This window comes from Agelaius tricolor, unplaced genomic scaffold (genome assembly GCF_023055355.1).
Source record: "Agelaius tricolor isolate 1412-34295 unplaced genomic scaffold, bAgeTri1.0.p SCAF_3, whole genome shotgun sequence".
In the NCBI taxonomy this organism is placed as follows: Eukaryota; Metazoa; Chordata; class Aves; order Passeriformes; family Icteridae; genus Agelaius; species Agelaius tricolor.
Genome location: NW_027269263.1, coordinates 26,158,207 through 26,177,840, shown reverse-complemented (window position 1 = coordinate 26,177,840; position 19,634 = coordinate 26,158,207). Strand labels below are relative to the sequence as shown.

General features: G+C 37.2%; 1 long non-coding RNA gene across 1 annotated transcript; it reads right to left on the bottom strand.

Moving 5' to 3' along the window:
- Positions 1 to 9,813: 9,813 nt before the first annotated feature.
- Positions 9,814 to 19,629, bottom strand: LOC139588210 (uncharacterized). Its single transcript, XR_011678576.1, has 3 exons — positions 19,356 to 19,629; positions 16,383 to 17,031; positions 9,814 to 12,847 (listed from the first exon to the last, which is right to left on the bottom strand). It is a non-coding gene; the product is annotated as an uncharacterized lncRNA (long non-coding RNA).
- Positions 19,630 to 19,634: the final 5 nt, after the last annotated feature.

Sequence of the window (19,634 nt, the reverse complement as noted above, 5' to 3'; positions counted from 1 at the left end):
CAGTTGTATTTCCACTCATGCACATTGTCTGAGGCAGCAGACTGCTTTTCTCAGAAAATCTTCAGCAGCCCCTGTAAGATGACCTGAGAAGCAAAATTATCTCAGCCCTGAGAGGATCTAATTCAAGTTAGGCCAGCACATACCAAACCACCAGAGAGTAGGTAAGTTTGGCTTCTTTTAAACAGAGGAAACCTGCATTCTAAATCATGCCTATGAAAAAATGTTTTACACTTGTTCTCGGTGTCTCATCCTCTCTCTAAAAATAAAAAAATAATTTTAAAAAAAGTGAGGTGTGGGTTAAACTTTTCAAGAGTAGCAGAATTACAGGGTCATCTGTCACTTATGAAAATGGGACTTCAGGGCTTTGAAATTTACGTTCAAGTAAGTTTCTAAATTAGAGAAGACACTGAAGCAGAGCTTCAGCAGTAGAGCTGGCCAGTTGATAGCCCAAAAATAGCCATTAGCAAAGCAAATATAACTCCAAAGAGATGTAATCTATTTAGAAGTACTTTGGAAGGTAGAAGGTGATGGAAAGAGAGGAAAATCTAATGTAGAGACCACTTATAACTTATGATGTAAATGAAATATGATCCCATGGCATCTCGAAGCTTGGGTTATATTTGTCCATGAGATACCAGCTCCTGATGTTCTATATAGAGTTAGGACAGCATTGTAATACTACTTTATTTTGCCCACACTCCCTAAAATTTTGAAGGGAAGTGAGATAAGAGTTATAACACAAAGTGTGAGAAATTACCCTTTTATACTGAGCAATCTGCTGTTGGGTGCTCTTTAGTCCTCTTCGAAGTTATGTTGTTTTCAAGAAGACTTTGTTTCTGTCCTGACATTTATCATGTCACTACAGTCATTACCATGTGAAAGGCTTTTTTCAAATCCCATTTCAACTACCATTCCTCCTATCTTCCATTTCTTGGAGCAAATATATGATGTGAAGAATGGTGGAAGGTGATATTTTTTTCTTTGAATATAATAAAGTCTACAGAACTAAAATAGGCTGAAAAAATAATTCCCATTTTCTGTCTCTTGTAACTACAATTCTACCTTCTACTTAGAGTAATTGTGCATGTTCATAGAAAGGAAGCAAATGGCAATCCAATATTAGGTAAACTTACTGTAGTTAAAATTAGAGAATAAATATCAGTTCACTGAGAACTTACCCTCAATTCATTAGCAAACATTATCCTCAGTATCCTCATATACATACACTGCTACATGTTTTTCTAACTCTCAGCAAAATGGACTTGCCTCCTTTCTCATTATGATTCTATGATTGTACTCCATCTGAATACAGTTACACTAAAGAAAGAGATGCTTACCCTTTGGTTGAGGCTATATTTTTAGAGTGTCAGTTATAAAGATATACTAAAGCTGTAGCTCCCTTTTACTGGATAATAAACACAGCCCAACAGCTGAAAAGATATATTTACAATCTTCCCCCAGAATCCTCCCAACCCCTTACTGCTAAGAAAAACAAGTGGGCCACTGCAGCATGTCCCAGAACTATTTTGGTATTGGGGAAAGTGCAAGTTCCAAAGCAGTGTGGAAAAATGCCCTGCCAGCTGCTCCCCTCTCATTCCAATGCAGGCTTAACAGTCTTCCCTGGTCAACTGCTAGATAAAAGCACTTTCAGATAACTTGCTTCGACATCATTAGTGCCACATCCACAGAGATTTTTAGGTGTCTAAAGGCTTAAAGGTTCAAATGAATTGCTGGACCCTAATCAAGTATCATACCTCAGCTGACCTAGAGTAATTGGCTGTGGAAGTCAACAAAAAACCTGCAAAGCAATTCCCATCAGCCCAGCTCCCCACCAGGGAACATGCTCCCTCAGTTACTGCGTCTGCCACAGGCTGAGGAGAGCACAGGGGCCTGCTGAGGCCCAGGAACGCGTCACCTCGGCTGGCTCTGCCCCGAGTAACACTGCATTTATATTTATAAATCTGCTTTCAAAGCTCTGGCACCTGAAAGTCATTGATGCTTTAGCTCTTACCAGTGCTGTTAGCCACGTGCCAGGCGTTCCAGCTCACTGCACGCCGAGGGCTTGGCTTAGCTGAGCCCTTCCTATCTCAGGCCTGCTGATCCCAGGCCATGGCCTCGGCCTGTGCTGCCAGAGCATGGCACACTGAGGGAGGAAGCAAGCGGCTACTCAGCCAAGGGGATTCAAACACAGATTCTTACCTTGCTCCTGTTCTTTTAAAGGAGATTTATAATGTAGGTCATGCTTCTAAAGAAAAGTTTAAAAATGTGAACCTCCAGTGAGTCAAAGCCTTTGAGAAGGAAACAAATGTCACGTGCATGTGAATTTTTTCTAGATCGCCTGAGCTCCTGGATTCATATATATGGCATTAATGACAGTAATAAGTGCCAGAATGACAATAATACGATGTGGCAAAGCATGCTGAAACTGATTCAGTCAGAAGAAAAAGGCAAAGTAGTTGAATGGTCTATATGAACTGCACATAAATACAGTTTCTGAGTCGAGCTGGGCCCAAAAGCCAGACAGACACGGTCTGGCTGCTAATGCTGCAACAGTAGTGCTTCCCTGTCAAGAAGGCAGCTGTGAGTTCAAACAAGCAGTCATAATATGTAGCATCACCTCTTTAGTTTTGGCTGTTCTGTTTCTTCAAATTAAAGCTTTTCATTAGTATTAGAACCTCTTCTTTCTTCAGATTGAGTTTCAGGCTGCTGGTAAGCATCAGTCAAAGGTAGAACTGAAACTGACTTACACCAAAATTCAATAGCTATAACCAAAGAAGCACTGCAAAGGCTTCAGCTACCACATAGTACCAGCATACAGCCCAGATTTGTACAGCTGGAGGCAAATGCAACACTTCTGTATTTTCAGTGCTGTTGTCCAGGTTAGCTAGATCAATACACGAGCATTGCCATCCCACCTCTAACTGCAATGTAGATACAAGGAGTTATCATTAGAGCTCTGAACTCATATAGACAACAGAATTGGCAATTTGACTTCAGAAATACTTGAGACACTAAATTTCTCTTAGTAGGCTAGGTTTTATTAGAAGCTATGGATCACAACTGGAAGGGCATTAAAATGCAGTAAGGTGCCATGAAAAAGCTGAGAAGCACCCAAGGAATTACATCCATCTCAGTGCAAACTGTGCCAAACTTCCAAAACATCCTGTAGTCTGCTATTTCAAAATGAAGCTGGACATTCACTATTCCACATTTCAATTGCCTAACTTAATGCTCTTATGAACTCAGATTATACTAAAATTTAAGGGGAGGAAGTTAAGCCATGAGGAACTCCTACTAGTCTACTAAGACTAATCATTTTCCCTTTATACTTTGTTCAAAAGCAATATAATACAGTATAGCAACATGAAACTCTACTTTGCAGTATAGGTATATATTAAAGGTCAACTTTATTTCCCAGGCTTGCAGTCCTACTGAGAAACTGTTTTGAAAAAAAAAACCTCTGGCGATCCAAGCATCCAGGAAAGAATCAAGATTAACAAAATGCTAAAATTTAAAAATGCCTCCAAATTTCTGGTATTTTTATCCTCTACCAATGCTTTTATAAGCAATAATCAAGAGGCCATGTTGCAGATAGAGAGGGATGAAGTTATGAAACAGCACAGCCACCTGCCTGTCAATTAACCCTGAGCACCACTGGGAATGTTACTGCCTCCATATCACCTTTCATATGTTCAAATCTGGTATAATACGAATTTGTTTTAAATATATTCCAATTCTTCTTGAGGGCTTTGTTTTTTGTCGGGCAACAAGTAAATTCCATCTTCAGTTTCCAGCTCAGGATTGAATGCTGGGAGCTTCTGCTACAACTTCCATCTGCAGAACTTCTTGTGTGGGCAGCTCCACAAGAAAGTCTTCAAGGCAGACTGCAGCTCAGAAGACATTGATGGCTGTGTTTGCATAATGTAGTGACAGTAGATACAAACACTGAGCATGTTTTGCATTTCATTTCAGAGCAGATGAACTATAGGCATCCAGAAGACAGGACAGAAATTCCACAGAGGAAAATCCAGAGTCACTGCTGTTACCTCACCTTTACAACTATGGTAGCTATGAAACATGCCACCACAAAAATTCTGGATTAATTTTTATTTTTTTTAATAGGGTAGAGGGGCACATTTAGATTTAATTGCACACAAACATAAAATAAACCAAGAAACAAGCAACTTTCTAAAATATGATTGCAAAATGCATGCTGCTGGTTGCAGAAAGGACTATCTTCTTAAGTTTAAAAGTGAGAAACAATATATATCATACACTAACACATCTGTGGCTGATACAGAATTTAAAAAAAAAAAGATAGATGGCACACAGAAACTAAGGAGTCTTTGCTGTGGGTTACTGTCAATGGAAAGCTCAACTTGACTGTCACAAAGAAGAAGCTGTCAGCAAACTCATCACTGCTCATGGCCAGAGGGCTGACTAGCACTGCTCAAACAATGGGTGGGACCAACATGAGAAAGGAAATGGAACCCAAAACGTGCTGTTTGATTCCATCCCATCCATGGTTCCTCCCAGTAACATTGTTCTGCAGCCTAGCCAGAAGCCAAACCCACATATGCATTGCCTTTAATCACCCAATTCCTATTGATTTCAATGGGAATCAGGCTCCTAAATGCCTTTGTCAGTCTCAGCTTTACTGGTGTTGCCCTCCAACAGCAGTGAGAAGCTTTTATACTACCCTGTTGCTGCTTCAATGCCTTTCCAGGGAAAAGGAAGAAAAATACATGCATGTCTAAGGCATGATTCATGTCAGTTTTGCAGGGAGATAACCACCCAGCCAGCACAAAAAGAGACATCAAGAAGCATATCGTTATGTATGGCTTTTAACAGTAAGTGACAGCAGTGGCTGGCTACCACTATATCAGCATACATTTTTCAGAAACTCTGACAGCATAGTCAAATCCTAAGGAAATTCCTAATCGCCTCTTACTTTCACACATCTTCGAAAATTAGATTTAAGACTGGGCAATTGTGTTATATTTAACAGCTATTTTACATGTAAAATGTTGGGCATAGTTTTCCTGGCTGTCAAGCAGTTTCATTACACCAGTTTATAGTACCACAAGGAAATGTGTATTTAAGGGGTGACTCTCTTTAGAGTTATGTTCTGTTAGTGTTCTATCCCCCTTATGAGAGATGACTGAAGAAAAAAAGAAAAATAACATACGGCAGCTATTGCCAAAGTAAACACATCTTGTTCTGAAAACCTGCATGCTCCTCAGTTACTTTAAGAGTAAAAAGAGCTTTTAAAAAATCAATTCCATTTATTGCCTCCTGGGTTTTGATTTTTTGGTTGTTTTTTTTTTTTTTCTGGCAATGAGACATTGTTGGCATTACAAAGATCTGACATTCATTAAAAAAAAAAAAAGCAGCTGTGCTGGAAATCATGAATGTCAAAGAAAATTGAGAATGCTAGCACATGCTGAGTCTTATTCTCCAGCGTATTAACAGAAATGCATTCCAAAACCAGGTTTTATCCTAAGAAACCCTGACTAGGGGTAGAAATCCTTCTTGCTATGGAAAAAGAGATAAATGCACAAAATGATAGTCATTATTTATATTACTTTTAATGCTTAAAGTCTTAAACGGTTCATGGACACACCACCACAGACATCACTTATTTGTGCATGCCATGTGTCATCACAGGCTGTCAGCAGTGACAGCTGACTGACAGTTTATCTCCTTTTGCATAAATGAGACATTGCTACTGGTCAGACTGTCCTGCTTCCAATGGGGAAAAAAAATCAGGAAAAAAAATATTTCTTTCTAGAACAAGGACTTGAAAAAGTAGGACTTAAAATGTCATCTGGTCCACTGCTCTACTCCAAAGCAGGACTGCTAGGGTTTAAACAGTATTCTGACATTTTTTGACTCCATATCTAGAATAGCCTATATCTGATTACGAGAAGATACAAGTGAAATCAAACCTCCCCATCCTAGAAGAGGCTTTTACAAAGTTATGGAAAAAAATATGGAGACTGATACTCTAGGAGTTGCACTTTAATTACATGTTCTGATTTCTGGCAGGCTGTTGTAAGCTGAGAGTTGTGCCTTGAAAGTGATGCTTTAAGTTTGAAAATTCCTGAACACAGGAATGCCTAGATCAGCAGTCCTTGCCATTGGCTTACAACAATTTGCTACACTGTTAGCACATCAGAACAGTAACCAGCAATTGTCTAAAAAAATAATAGAGAATTACCACATTCATTTTCTTCATTTGTAAGAAATTTTGTGCCAACATACTGATATGACTGGCTTGCAGGTGAGCAAGTAGTCCTTTCTCACCAGTGAATAATAAGAATTAATGTATAAACTATCAGCTGATAGAAGTGTCATCTAAGTACCTGAATGTTTTGTGCTCCTCCTGAAGACAATGTGATTTTAAGCCTGTTTTCATAAGATGCCTTGAATAAACTTATTTCCCTTCTGGAGATATTTATATTTCCTAACTGCAATCTTACCAATTACTTCTATGTAATAAAAGTCTCAGACTGTAAAAAAAATTAAAGCTAAGCACATTTTCAGAGTTGTTCTCCTGTTTAGTCATCACATTTTGGGAACAAAATGTTGGCTCTTGGTTAAAGAGGAAATATCAGAAATACCGTATGCAATGAGGTTCCCAAAATGGTAGCTGGTAGCTGCAGCAAAGTGCTTTCACTGATGCAAAACCAAAAATCTTAATCCACATGGGCAAATTAAGTACCATTTTTATTAATTGCAGCTAGTATGCACCATAAAATCATATTTGTTATCTTTTTTTATTTTTGCCATTTATATCTGCCTTACCCTTTTTTCATACCTGCCTTTCACTTTCATTTCCATTCTTTTTTTTGATGCTCATTTTTGTTTTAGTTTTCAGAAATTCTATCATTCCACTTCAGTTTCAGTTCAGTCCAGAACTCACTGCTTACATGTTCTCAAACAACAACCATTGTGTTCTTGAAAAGAGCTGAGGAGCAAAAGCAAGAAAACAAAACAAACAAAACAAAACCCCACAAGCTAATTTGCAACTATTTCAGTTTCACAAAGAGGGCAATTTGAAATGTTTACACTGCAGGAAGAGGGAGATTTTTTAAAGCAAAGTTTAAAATTTTTGTATACTATTTCAAAACAAAATAAGAATTACTAGCTTTACTTCACTCTTGCAAAATAGTTCTCTAGTATTTATAGAGGCCAGTCTGGCCTGGATTACTGTTTGAAAATATTCCTTGTTCATAAAATCAGTATCGCAGCTAATCTGAGTCTACTTACGTGACTCTTGATGAGTCATATAAGTTACTACTTAAATTACCTACTTAAGTCATTTTGATGCCCATTTCTGCACAAGATTACCATTAAAGTCATAGAAATAATGCTGCTAGATAAGCCAGTGATGCAGTTGTTTCCAGAAGCACTTGTAAAAAAGAAAATCCTTCAAAGGATGTTATAAGAAACCCTAATGTGACAAATTCTAGAACTGTCTGCCCATGTGGGAATTTTTTTTAATACAAGAAATTCATTATTTTTACATCAAATGCTCATACTTTATTTCGGTTGTCCCAAGTTTCTACTTCCATATAGCAAAACATAGTATCAGAGACAGATGTGAGAATGTTGAGAATGTAAAATTTAATTTTGCTTGAACTTTTATAAGACATCCACATTTACCTTACTAAGTAAAAATTGTTCAGAAATACAGATCTAGAGATCATTTGAGTAGTATAAAAGAGTGCAACATGTGGGAAAACCGCCATGGGCCAAATCCTGTAGGTTTTCAATTATGAAAATGAAAAATACAGAAAAATACAGGACTGATTTATTTTTTAGTAGGAGATGAGGAGGGGAAAAGAATTACCAAATATTGAAGGCTTTTATGTGTGACAAGACACAAAACCCACAGTATTTACTACCTACATCCATTTAATCTCTCTTAGGAGTCTTCTACTCTCTTAAAAATGCATACTGAAAATACTACTCCACATACTACCACAAATATAATTAGCACATACTATCAAATAAATATTTTATCCAACACCAGTAAAGAGTAAGTACAGCATTGTCACCAAATTATAGAAAGTCACCAAGAGATACAATAGGAGATGAGGGCAGAGAGTAGATCCTACTTCCCATCTCTGTACTGTGCACACAATCAATAATCAGCTTGGCTAAAATTCTTAGTGGGAAGAATTAACACAACAGATTTATACTAAGGCATACAGCTCACCAAAATGAGGCACAGGAGAAAGAAAATAACCATTTGATCACTTCTGCCTTTTTCTGTCAGAATTCAGCCTCCCATGCTCTGCAATGCAACTTTACAGCACCCACTAAATATCTTGGAAGATCTCCTAAAGGGCAATGGAGACCATTAACTCTGATCACCCATCCCAGGAAAGGCATTTCCATAGATTATCCTATCTCATCCTGTATGTTTTTCTACAGTGGAATAACTCAGACATAATACTATATTTCAAGAGAGTCACTGAATATGTTTCAAGACTTAGAACCTGTGTGAAGGAAAAACACTTGTCCATCTTTTACAAGCTCATTCAGGCTATTCAGTAAAGCTGTTTGAAATTGAAGAGCAATGGAAGCCTCAAAATAAGTGAAATGTAAACAAAATGCAAATGAAATACTAGATATCTAAATCAATTAGCATCTTCCTGGCTTTTGGTTTGGGTTTTTTGTTTTTGTGGTTTTGTTGTTATTGTTATTATTGCTGTCTGTTGGATTACAGTCAACTACAAGAAAAGGTGAAGCAATCTTTGAGCAGACCAGCCCTTCCACATAGCAGAAGAGTCATAACTGCCCTTCTATTAGGAATGGTAATGGCTCACATAACTTCCTTGCTGCCAAGATAACCTTATCACTGTAGAAATAGGCATAAAGGGAAGAAAGGAAGAGCAGAAAGGGAACTGGGAAACAGAGAATTCTTTAAAAGCAAGCATTCAGCTGTGTATCTCTCTGCCCTTAATAAAAATTCATTGCCCCTTCAGCACACCCAGGAAGAGTCACCCATTCCCTGGACAACCCTGTATACCTACTGTCAGGTTGGCTCCACACATTGCCTTACATGTTTCTGAGCACATTCTTTTCCCCGTGCTCACTCAAACACACCCTCTTCCTCCTCTAGTACTCTTCAGCTTTTACAGCACAAATATATTACTCACAAATCTGAGTTTCAAGTTATGTTAGATGAGGATGTTACCAAGTCTGAATGAGGAAGGTCAGTGTGTTAAGAAGTTTCTTCTTGTGGTTGCAGAAAGAAAATGTGGAGTATGCACTAGTTAGCAGCCAATGAAGTAGAGCCAGCTAATGGTTCAGATGAAAAGTCAAACATGAAAGAACATCCAGTTTGAGTTTCTATTATACCACATTGAACAGGTGCTCCAGAGTTCTTATGATGAAATAACATTTTTAAGTAGCTGGATTCATAAAATATTACTCAAAAAGAAAATATATGAAAGTATAGTTTCTTTATATCATTTTACATTTAAAATTGGGTTTAGTATTTAAAGTTTATTCACTAAGAATGGCAATGAGGTAATACACTGTACATCCAGTTGAAGCTCATGATGTGGAAAATGCTCAATAGCTATAGACATGAAAGATGTCTTAAAATATCTGCCAAGGCAGAAAAATTATGGTCACATCTGTAGAAGTTTACAATCCTTAACACAAGAACGAATTTTACAGTACCTTTAGAAATTAATCTACTGAAGCCGTTTCTCTGAATGAATCAAAATCATTGTAACAGGAAAAACAGCGAAAGAACCAATCTTACCTTAAAATAAACTACCATCTCTGTATAATGCACACAACACAGTATTTAAAAACTGTTGAGAATGGGTAATGTCAGCATCAATTTTAAATTTTTATAATAAAGTAATTGTACTACATATTCATTCTTTGTTATTTGCACTTTATTATGTAAGAGCCTGTACATTGAGTTCAACTGGGGACAAATTGAGTGGCAGACATTACTTCATAGTTAAAAGGGACTGCACCAGTGTCATTGAACAAGGAAAGCATGCCACTGGAGTCAACACTAAACAATTCATATCTAATTATTACTCATTTTCCAAGGTTTAGCATGAACTGGTTTTATGATCTTTAATACTAGGGCAACACTACACATTAAACTCACAGCAGTCTTACCCAGCATAATACCAATTCCACAACTGGATCTATTCAGGTCCCTTTCACATACATGAAAGGCCCAAAAGTCTTTACAGACCTTTGACAAAGTCCATCTGGCAGCAGCTTCGATATAAATACTACATAAAACTGATACAAAGAGGTTTAACACTTCCCAAGGTAAAACAAAAGATAAAAGGAAAAATCTTTGAGATAATCAGAAAAAATCAGAAAAGGAAAGAGAGATAAAATCTAAAAAGCACATGCTCACCATTTATATTACAGAATTTTAATTCATGTGGTCAGTTTTTATTTATTTTAGTGGACTTTGTTTGGTGCCACTTACAATGCATCTCTAGAAATTATCTGCACTTTTGGTCCTACTATCAGGGGAAAAACATTTGCAAAAACTCCAAGTATTCAATTGCAAAATCTGGTTTCAGCCACATTTCAAGGCAAGTATCTTGAGTCTAATAGATGATTTCAAAAGACATGTCACCACTTTGAATAGCAACAAATTTGCAGTTGCAAATACAACTGATCTTTTAGCATTTCCATAATCAGGATATGACTTGTGAAGTCTATGCCTTCAAACCAATCTAAACTAGACTTGTCCTCAGTCAAATTCTAAATCCTATTTCCAACTTAATTTAAACCACAATATCTTCATTTCCTTTAAAACTCCAATTGACAAGATCTGTAGTAAAGCACTGTCCTTGGTGGATCATTCTTACAAGCCTCCTGCTAATACTAGCAATCCATGGGATCCTTGGTCTTTCTCTAGGATTAATGTTTATTATGCAGGCAGAAGGAAAGAGTGACAAACACCAAACCACATAAATCAGGTCTATAACTGTCATTAGGAAAAAAAAAAAAAAAGGGTTGTTTGTGACATCTTTTATGCTTCCAGTAATGCATTGCTATTGCCAGAAATTTCTTTCCTATATAAAGATGCCTTATCTAAACTGTTAAAAATAGTAACAGTAAGGTTCAGGAAATAATACAAAAAATCATAAGAAAATTCACCCTTTTCCACCCTGTGAGAAATGTTAAAACTGGCCACTAAAACTAGAATAAAGGTGTACCCTAAACGCTTATCCCAGAGTTTTCGTTTATATACCTGTAATTTAAGGAGATACACTGTCTTTTAAGAAATTTTACTTTTTTTTTCACCTACCCTTTTTCCACAGTGAAAATATTAAGTAGTCATTCAGAAGAATCATTTTTAATTTAATCAGAAATTTTAATAATTTATTACTACTTTACCCAAGAAAAAGTAATATTAAAATTTATGTTAAATGGAAAATGAAGCTTTATAAAGCCAAATTTTAATTTAAATATGCATAACACTGCTAAAACGTTGTAAGCCCTCTACATTCCACTTGACCTGTTGAGCATGAGATGAACTCAGCAGCATCCCTGAAAACTCACATGCACAGTCACATAAGAAAGGGAGCATTGAGATAAAGCTGAAAACAATATTTTAGGAAATCTTGATAAAGATAGAGCTACAATGTCATAATCTAAGTCAACGAAGATTACATGAACAGTTCTGTGTAATACAGACAGTGAAGTAAACTTACAAAGCTTGCACAAGCATGATGGAAGGATAGAATTTGTTGCATCGGTTATTTAATTTAATAGGACAACAAATGAAGTAATACAGCAAAGGAAGAATATTTTTTAAAAAGCAGACTTCAGACAAGGCTATAATCTGAAGAGGCATTGTCTATCAATATGAACAACAGGCAGACCAGATAAATCCTAAAACAATAACAAAACTTTTCCTCCTGAGAAACACTTATTACCAGAATAGAAAACATTTTTTTTCTATGAAAGAATCCAAAACAGCTGGATTTCATCCCAAACCAAGGAAATAGGAAACTTTATTAAAACAATGGACAGATCAACTCCCACTGTAGCTCAGCTTTACAAGAAGTAACAATAGAACAGGTTTTAATTTACAGCATACTTACAGTAAATACCACTGCCATCAATATTTTAACAGTTGTTACCTAGACAATAGTAAAATCTGAGCCTCATTGCACTGCAAGATGTGAAGCTGTTAACAGACAGCTCAATGACAAGTTGAATTACAGAATCAAACACCCGCAGTCTTTGATTTGAAATTGTCCACATTTGTTGTTTCTCAGGACAATGTTCAGTAACCATTTACTCAGCTTCTACTGGAAGCAAAAAGTAATTATTATAAAGTAGTAACTAAAACCTGATATGCTAACTTTGGAGAAACTCCAGGAGGAAAACTTGATTTTATTCTGTGCATAAGTGCATTTTTTTTCTTCTATCTTCCTAAAATTTGGGAAATTGAAATTACTATTAAGAAAAATTCTATAATTGGTGAATGCATCTCAAGACTACTGACACACAAGTAGTGGACCACTTTCATACTACTTGTATGAGAGGAAAAATATTTACAAAAAGGAACAAGTTTCAATAGATAGTTATCAAAATATGCTATTTAAATAATTTAAATTTAAATAAATATAAACATTTAAATAATTCATGTGGATTGTGCAATAAAGGAAAGCACTCAGTGCACTTGTCAGAGTAGCAACTAGAAATTCCCTACTTGGCTTTTCCTAATTTGGAGCTTACTGGGTCTTAGTGCTCCAACCATCTGACCATTCTGATGATATTTCTCGAGCACAGATTCCATCTCACAGGTACTGGAAAGTTTTCTGGATACAATCTGTCAAGATAAATACAATTCTTCAGTAAAACTGAAGTTGAAGCTGGCTAGCTCTAATAACATATTCATGTTTGAGTCCATCCCCCATACCAATACCATTTTATTGTGGCCATACACAGAAAACATGTTCCACCTGCTCAGCAGTTGAGCAACAGAACCCAAAGCATATGGAAATCACTAGGCTAAAATCAAGAGCCACCAGAGTGATTTCTTACTGCTACCAACATGTACATTTATATGCAAATCTTCCATTTGCCCACAGACTGTCCTTGCATGATTTTCTGTGCACAAAAACAAACCAGGCACACATCTGTGCCTTTGACCTCAGCAGAGCCCTCAGGCACAGCTTAAATGCTACCTTCTGCTGGCCTCTTAACACCAGGAGGTTCAACTCTTAAATTGCAAACAGCTCTGCTGCATATATTTAGCAACAGTAGCCAAACCACAGTCTGAAACAAAAGCACTGAAATATAAGTGATAATACCAGGCCCCACTGCAATTTGGTTCCAAAGCCAGTAACACATTCAGTCATCAAAAATTCCCGTAGAAACAGAGCAATGAGCAGCTTGCATGTCTGGATGTTTTCAAGAAGCCCATAATCAATCTTAGGAGTCTTGTAATGGGTCATAAAGATGATAATGACTAACTATGATTAAAATTTGTGGGTTACCTATTATAAATCTGCTCCACCCATACTGTTGTATTTATCAATCAGCATTTTGGAGTATTTATTAACCTAAAAGATTCTATGATTTGATTATCTACTCTTTTTTAAAGGGAGCTTCCAACAAGAAACGTTAAGCCTGACTAAATGTATAAGGGTCAAGAACCTTTAGAATTAAGTCTAAACACTTTTGGAATTAAATCTTCAGATGAAAACATGGAGAGGAACACTCAGGATTTTTTACTGCCCTCTCTGCCACCACACCTTTGCAGTAATCACTTTTTCCATTTACCTTTGAAATTCTACCAGATATAAGAGCAAAATTTAATAAGTGCTTACTGCTCATGTGGAATTACCTTTAGTAATTATCTCAAGTATTTCTTCAAATCACAGGTACACAAAATAACTTCCACTGCTATTTAGCACATTTCCTCATAAAACCTTGGTCAAGCCCCCAGTGTTTCTGCCACAAATTACATTTTTCTACAGTCAAAAAAGATGTGCATTGTCATTCAAACTCTTCTGCTAGATTTATGTAAAGTCATATCAGAAACAGACAGGGTCAAATAGTCTGTAACCTGGCTACACAAACATAACAAAATAAACATAATAAACAAATAACCTGTTCTATGAGACTTGAGTGCCAAGTCTAGCCAAGAAGACTTTTGTTAGATTAGGAAAGAAGATTGCGTAAATGACATTCTATTCTTCCATTTTTGATGCACTGATAATAATACAGCAACCCTTTTATTATTAACCTGGCTTCTAGTGAGTAGCTTCTGCCAGAAAGAGCTGCATGGTTTTGATGTAAGGCCACTATAAACTCTTTCCCTCAGCCCATGGCTGGAAAACACACTGCACAGATTTAGCCAAACAGAACATGTGTCCATCTCTTGGCAACTCAGTTCATGGTCCCATTTCCTCTGTACATTATACCAGGACACTGGAGCAGCTGGTATTTATTACAGGCTTGCTGCTGCCCTGGGAGTGATAACATCTTAACCACAGGTAGACCTCCAAAACTATCTGGGTATTTTCATAGTTTTGAATAAGTGAAGTTCTATCTTTCCAATAAGCCAAACTCCTCAAAACCTAGACAAATTTTACCTTTTTTATCCAGGAAACTGAATGAGGATCAACAAAGAACCCCATACTATCACAATCTTCATGGAGCCACACTTCTGATTTTCTTTGCACTTAAATCAGGATTTCGTTGCAATCACTTAGAAGGCATAACTTTATCACTGAACAAGCCTGTAAGTAAGCCATATAGTCTCTCCAAACTACACCCACTTGCACTATAAGTAGTCTACTACCAGAATTAAATCAAAACTTGAATTTAAAAAGTGTTATGGCAATGAGTTCATAACTAAGGAGGAGAAAATAATAAGGACCCTATTGTGAAATGCACTTTTCATGGGAGAAACATTTATGACTTTAAAACTAAACAACAGGAGATACAATTAACAAAGATTTATGGCCTTAGGAGCTTAACCTCAGATCTAAAATTACATAATCTTACAGAAAATCTGAAATACCTAACAGTGATCTTAATTTCTACTAACTTATTTCATGGAATTTGGAGAAATCCTTTAGATTTTGTATTGTCTCTATGAGGAAATAAAATAATTTTGTATTAGTTCAAAAAAATTTTCAGGTACTTTGAATGAAGTTGAGTATTGTCAAAACAACTTTATCACAGAAGCCCAATAATATATGCTAAACAGTTATGTAAAGTAGTACTTTTTCTATTTTACTAAAAGTTCAATTTTAAGCAAATCCAAATCAATCAGAATTCACTGGGCACAAAAAAAAAGCACAAAAAATAGGCAGTTCTCTAAATATATAAAAAAGAATCGTGCTCAGATGTCTACATTCAAATGAACATAATTGCATTTAATTGATTCCCCCTTTCATTAAATGGTGACTATTATTCATCCCCATTCATAAGCATTTGATATCAATCCCTATCTTTACTGGCAGGGTCACTTTTACCAGACATCAAAGCAGTGCAAACTATACTTTTTGATAAAAGTCAAGATTATAAAGCTAGACTGGCAGACAGTAACAGTGTAATTGCATACAGTTCATACCTGTTGTTCAACAACAATAAACCGAAGAAAAAAAAATTGCTGGCATCTGTAGCAGTGGTCCAGATTCACCTGAAAATTAGGGAGCCCCGTGGATGGAGAATGCAACTCCTGTTATAATGAGCATGTATGTGTACTCTCTTCAAAGTGCAGCTGACAACAGCCAGGTGACAATCTGGCTCTAAGGGCAAAGATAATGTGGGACTTACTTCATAAAAGCTTCTTTATGCAGCAGCATGATTTAGAAATATGTAAGTGCTCCATTTTTCAAAGTTCTTCCTGTTCAGTGTTTACCAGAAGAGAGTGCATGTATGAATTGGCAAGCCTTTTGCATATTTTTTGGCACTTAGAATTATTTTAAGACTAATGCTGGCATTTTCATAACTGCTAAATCATTAAAAAGATAATATTTTAAGTCTGCAGGGAAGTTAGCTTGGCACAGTTCTCACTTGCTTGCTTACCTAAAGTAATTTTTTCCTGCCAAATATATAAAATCTCAGAAGAATCACTACTCCCTCCTATTGTATCTTGGTGGAATAAATCGACTTAAATAAGAACTAACCCAATGAATCCTTACATTTTCCGTAAACCAGATGTTCTTATATTCAAACATGTTCAAGACTTTTTTTCTAGTTTGGGGAAAGCTGCTCACCAGTCTGGCAGTCAGTTAACCTTTCCAGCCTCAGCACTGCAGTTACTGCAGCTTCTGCTGAAATGATGACAAGGCTGCAGCTCCAGGCAGCCTTTCACCTGGCCTCAGAGCAGCTGGATGAGGACCTACCGTTCCAAATGCCCAGGCTATGCAGCACTAGAGGGATGCATTCTTAAGATACTGTTTGCTCCTGAACTTTGGGGGTTTTGTGCTGGCTTAGCTGTTGAATAACAAAAAAAAATGTTATAAATGTGGCAGAGCAAATGATCAGCTAGAATAATAACTAAAGACACTGGTTTCCCTAACATGAAGTCATTAATTGGATGTGCTATTTGAAGAGGTGCAAAAAATCTGAGGTATCTGTTCCTCTCCAGAGCAAATATTAAGCAGAGCACTAAAAGTACCTCCAAAGCAAATATTTCTTTTTTATTAACCATAATAAACTAAGAGTGGCAAAGAAAGTCACATAAAACTTGCCAGAACATAGTTATTGAACATTGCAGTTTCTAATCTCAGCAATAAATGTAGGTCAAGGGAACTGGAAAATCTAATTACTCTGTAAATTTTTAAACCTGTTTCTTTCTTCTCAAGGAAAAGAAAATTGTTCCTTTGCATTTAAGCAGACTTCGCTTAAGTAAGTAACTACAGCTAGGAGATAAATAATTTTTGCCTGAATGTAGAGGTTTTTGAACCTCCTTCTTTGCACCTTGGGTTGTATACTCAGGTCTGGTTCACACTTGTCCTCAAGGTATCACCACTTACTTCACAATTACTAGAGCTAAACCACAAAATCCAGAGACACTCATCAGAAAAAAAGCAGACAAAAAAAAACCCCATCTCTGATTAAAATACATCTTTGGTACCACATTGCAGCAGTTCCTTTCAGCAATATATGCCATTTGATACCCACTATTCATACACTGCACTAAGAAAATACAAAGCAATGCATTGTTACAAATCTATTATGAATATAAGTATCTAGGAACATTGTAAATATCAATTATTCACTGATTATATGACTTTTTCACACAGTTGATGCTGATTTCAGTGTATACAAGGACCATATTACTTAGATTTACAAGAAAAAATAAACAATTGAAAAAAATACAAAAACTTTGAAGATTCAAGCCTCCTGATGACTAAAAACCAAGGACTGTTTAAGGATCTCATTTCCAAACAAAAAAAAAAAATAGTCATTTCAGGCACTTAAGATGAATGCACAGCACAATGAATTTCAGCTTCTGTCTCTCAAAACAAAAACAAAATAAAACAAACAAACAAAAAGATTAGAAGCTGTAACTACAGCCAGCCACTGACTGGCCCGTCTCACAGAGCTCTGACTTCCAGCCCTTACCTCTGCAATACGTGACAAGGAAACCATGAGTTTCACAAGAGATAGATTTGTGTGTTGTGTTCTGATTTGGCAGCCAAATGTTTTGTTTGTTTTTGGGGGGTGGGAGGGGTGAGCTGTACAGAAGTGGAAAACCTGGCCTAAGGTCATCTGATCTTTGGACAGTGCTCTCATTAAGTATAAAGCCTATTTCTGAGCCTCCTCCAAATCCATGAGAGGTGAAGTCTCCCAGGCAAACAAAACAAAAAACAACAACAAAAAGTTAATTCGGAAAGATCCATGTGGAAGACTAAAAATGGGTTTGTATTGAAAGGTAAACCCTGAAACACTAGCTCAAGGAACCACCCAAACAAAAATGAGTTCTACCCTGGTCTGTTTTAAAAAGCAAAAGAATGACAAGGGTTTTTTTTGCTTTATGCATTTGATGAATGACATCTACCTGGTTTATAGAGATGTAAGATGCGTCTTTTAAACTACATGAGAATTCAGCAGACTACACCACACTCCCTGCCCTGTATCATGGACAAATTTATGAATACAAGCATCAAAAGCATTCCTCAGTATTCTCAAAGCCTTCCAATATTAACTTGGGTAACCTTTGAACTAAAAATTTCAGGTATTAATTAGGTATTGGTCCTTCCCTCATTATTAAAAAAAAAATAAAAAGAACTTATAAAGAATTTATCCTGACTGGAGATCCATTAAATTGCTAAAATCATATGCAGCCTGAGGCCTGACTGGTAACAAGCAGCAATAAATGAGACCTGAATCTGCACTCAATGAGCAGAAAAGGAAGAAATCTTATCTGCCAGTCCATTTGCTAAGCAGCAAAAGTGGCAAATTGGCAGAGGCCTTCTTAAACCTATATGTTTATACAAGTAACTAATGTGGAAAAGCAAATTAAATATGGAGTATGTTAATCTCTTGGTGTTTGACTTTACAGCTTATTATAACTTTGGCAAAATAATATAACTCATTACAATTGTGCTTTCTTTCCTTCAGCTTTCATGGTTCTGAAGTGTGACATTGCACTGATTCATTGCACTTACTTCATATTCTGAAGAAGAGAAGGTCCAAATTTCACTAAGGACCAGAGCAACCAGTGATGACAATCCAATCTCCCTTCAATACATGCCATAAACAGCATATAAAAAGTCTGACTTGTTACAGATCAACAAAACTGTTAAAAAAAATAATACTAGGATGAAAAAAAAAGGTGTTCTGGAACACCAAGAAACAAGCAGAATAGTAGTTTAAAGCACATTGGTCCACCCTAGAAGCACAAGAGAGCCTGCTGAACAGCAAAAAGGTTCAGATGAAGGAAAAAGTTTATGGAACACTCGAGATGGGAAATTTTTACAATCACACAACTAAAATAAGGACACACAACCTTCTGTCTGCCAACACGGCTGAGTAATCTTTCATGTGCAACCACTGAAAGCATTGATGACTTCTTGCAGTTGACAGCAATCCGGGACATTGAAAGGAGCAGCATTTTCTTGTTTTGATTTTGGATGGGTTTTGTGAGTTGTTTGGGGTATTTTTATGACCACAGTCTGATGATAATAAAAGTATGGAGCTAGTAGACTTCGTCCTAGCCTACTGGCACCATTGGGGAGGGCTTTTGTCCATCCTGAGCTCGCAAGTAATATAATACAAACGAAACCAAACCAGCCTGAGCTGCCCGCACCCCAGCCTGCATAGAGCATGTTTTCCAAAATCAAGTTATTTCCAAAAGGGGTTTAACTTACAGTGCCAAAGTTACGCTCTTGTTACGGCACCCGAGCCATGTGCATACCCCATGTACGCTCAGGGAACGCCGCCCCGCCTCGCACACCTACGGCGGGCTCGATGCCACGGCAGCTGCCGGCACAGACCGCAGCCCTCCCGCGCCCCGCAGCCGCACCGGGCACCGCCCCAGCGGCCCTGGAGCGGCGCCTGCCCCGGCCCCGCGGGGCCCTCCCGCTGCCCAGGGCCCGCACAGCGCCCGCCCCGCGGCGCCAATCGCGCCCGCCGTGACCGGCGCTTCG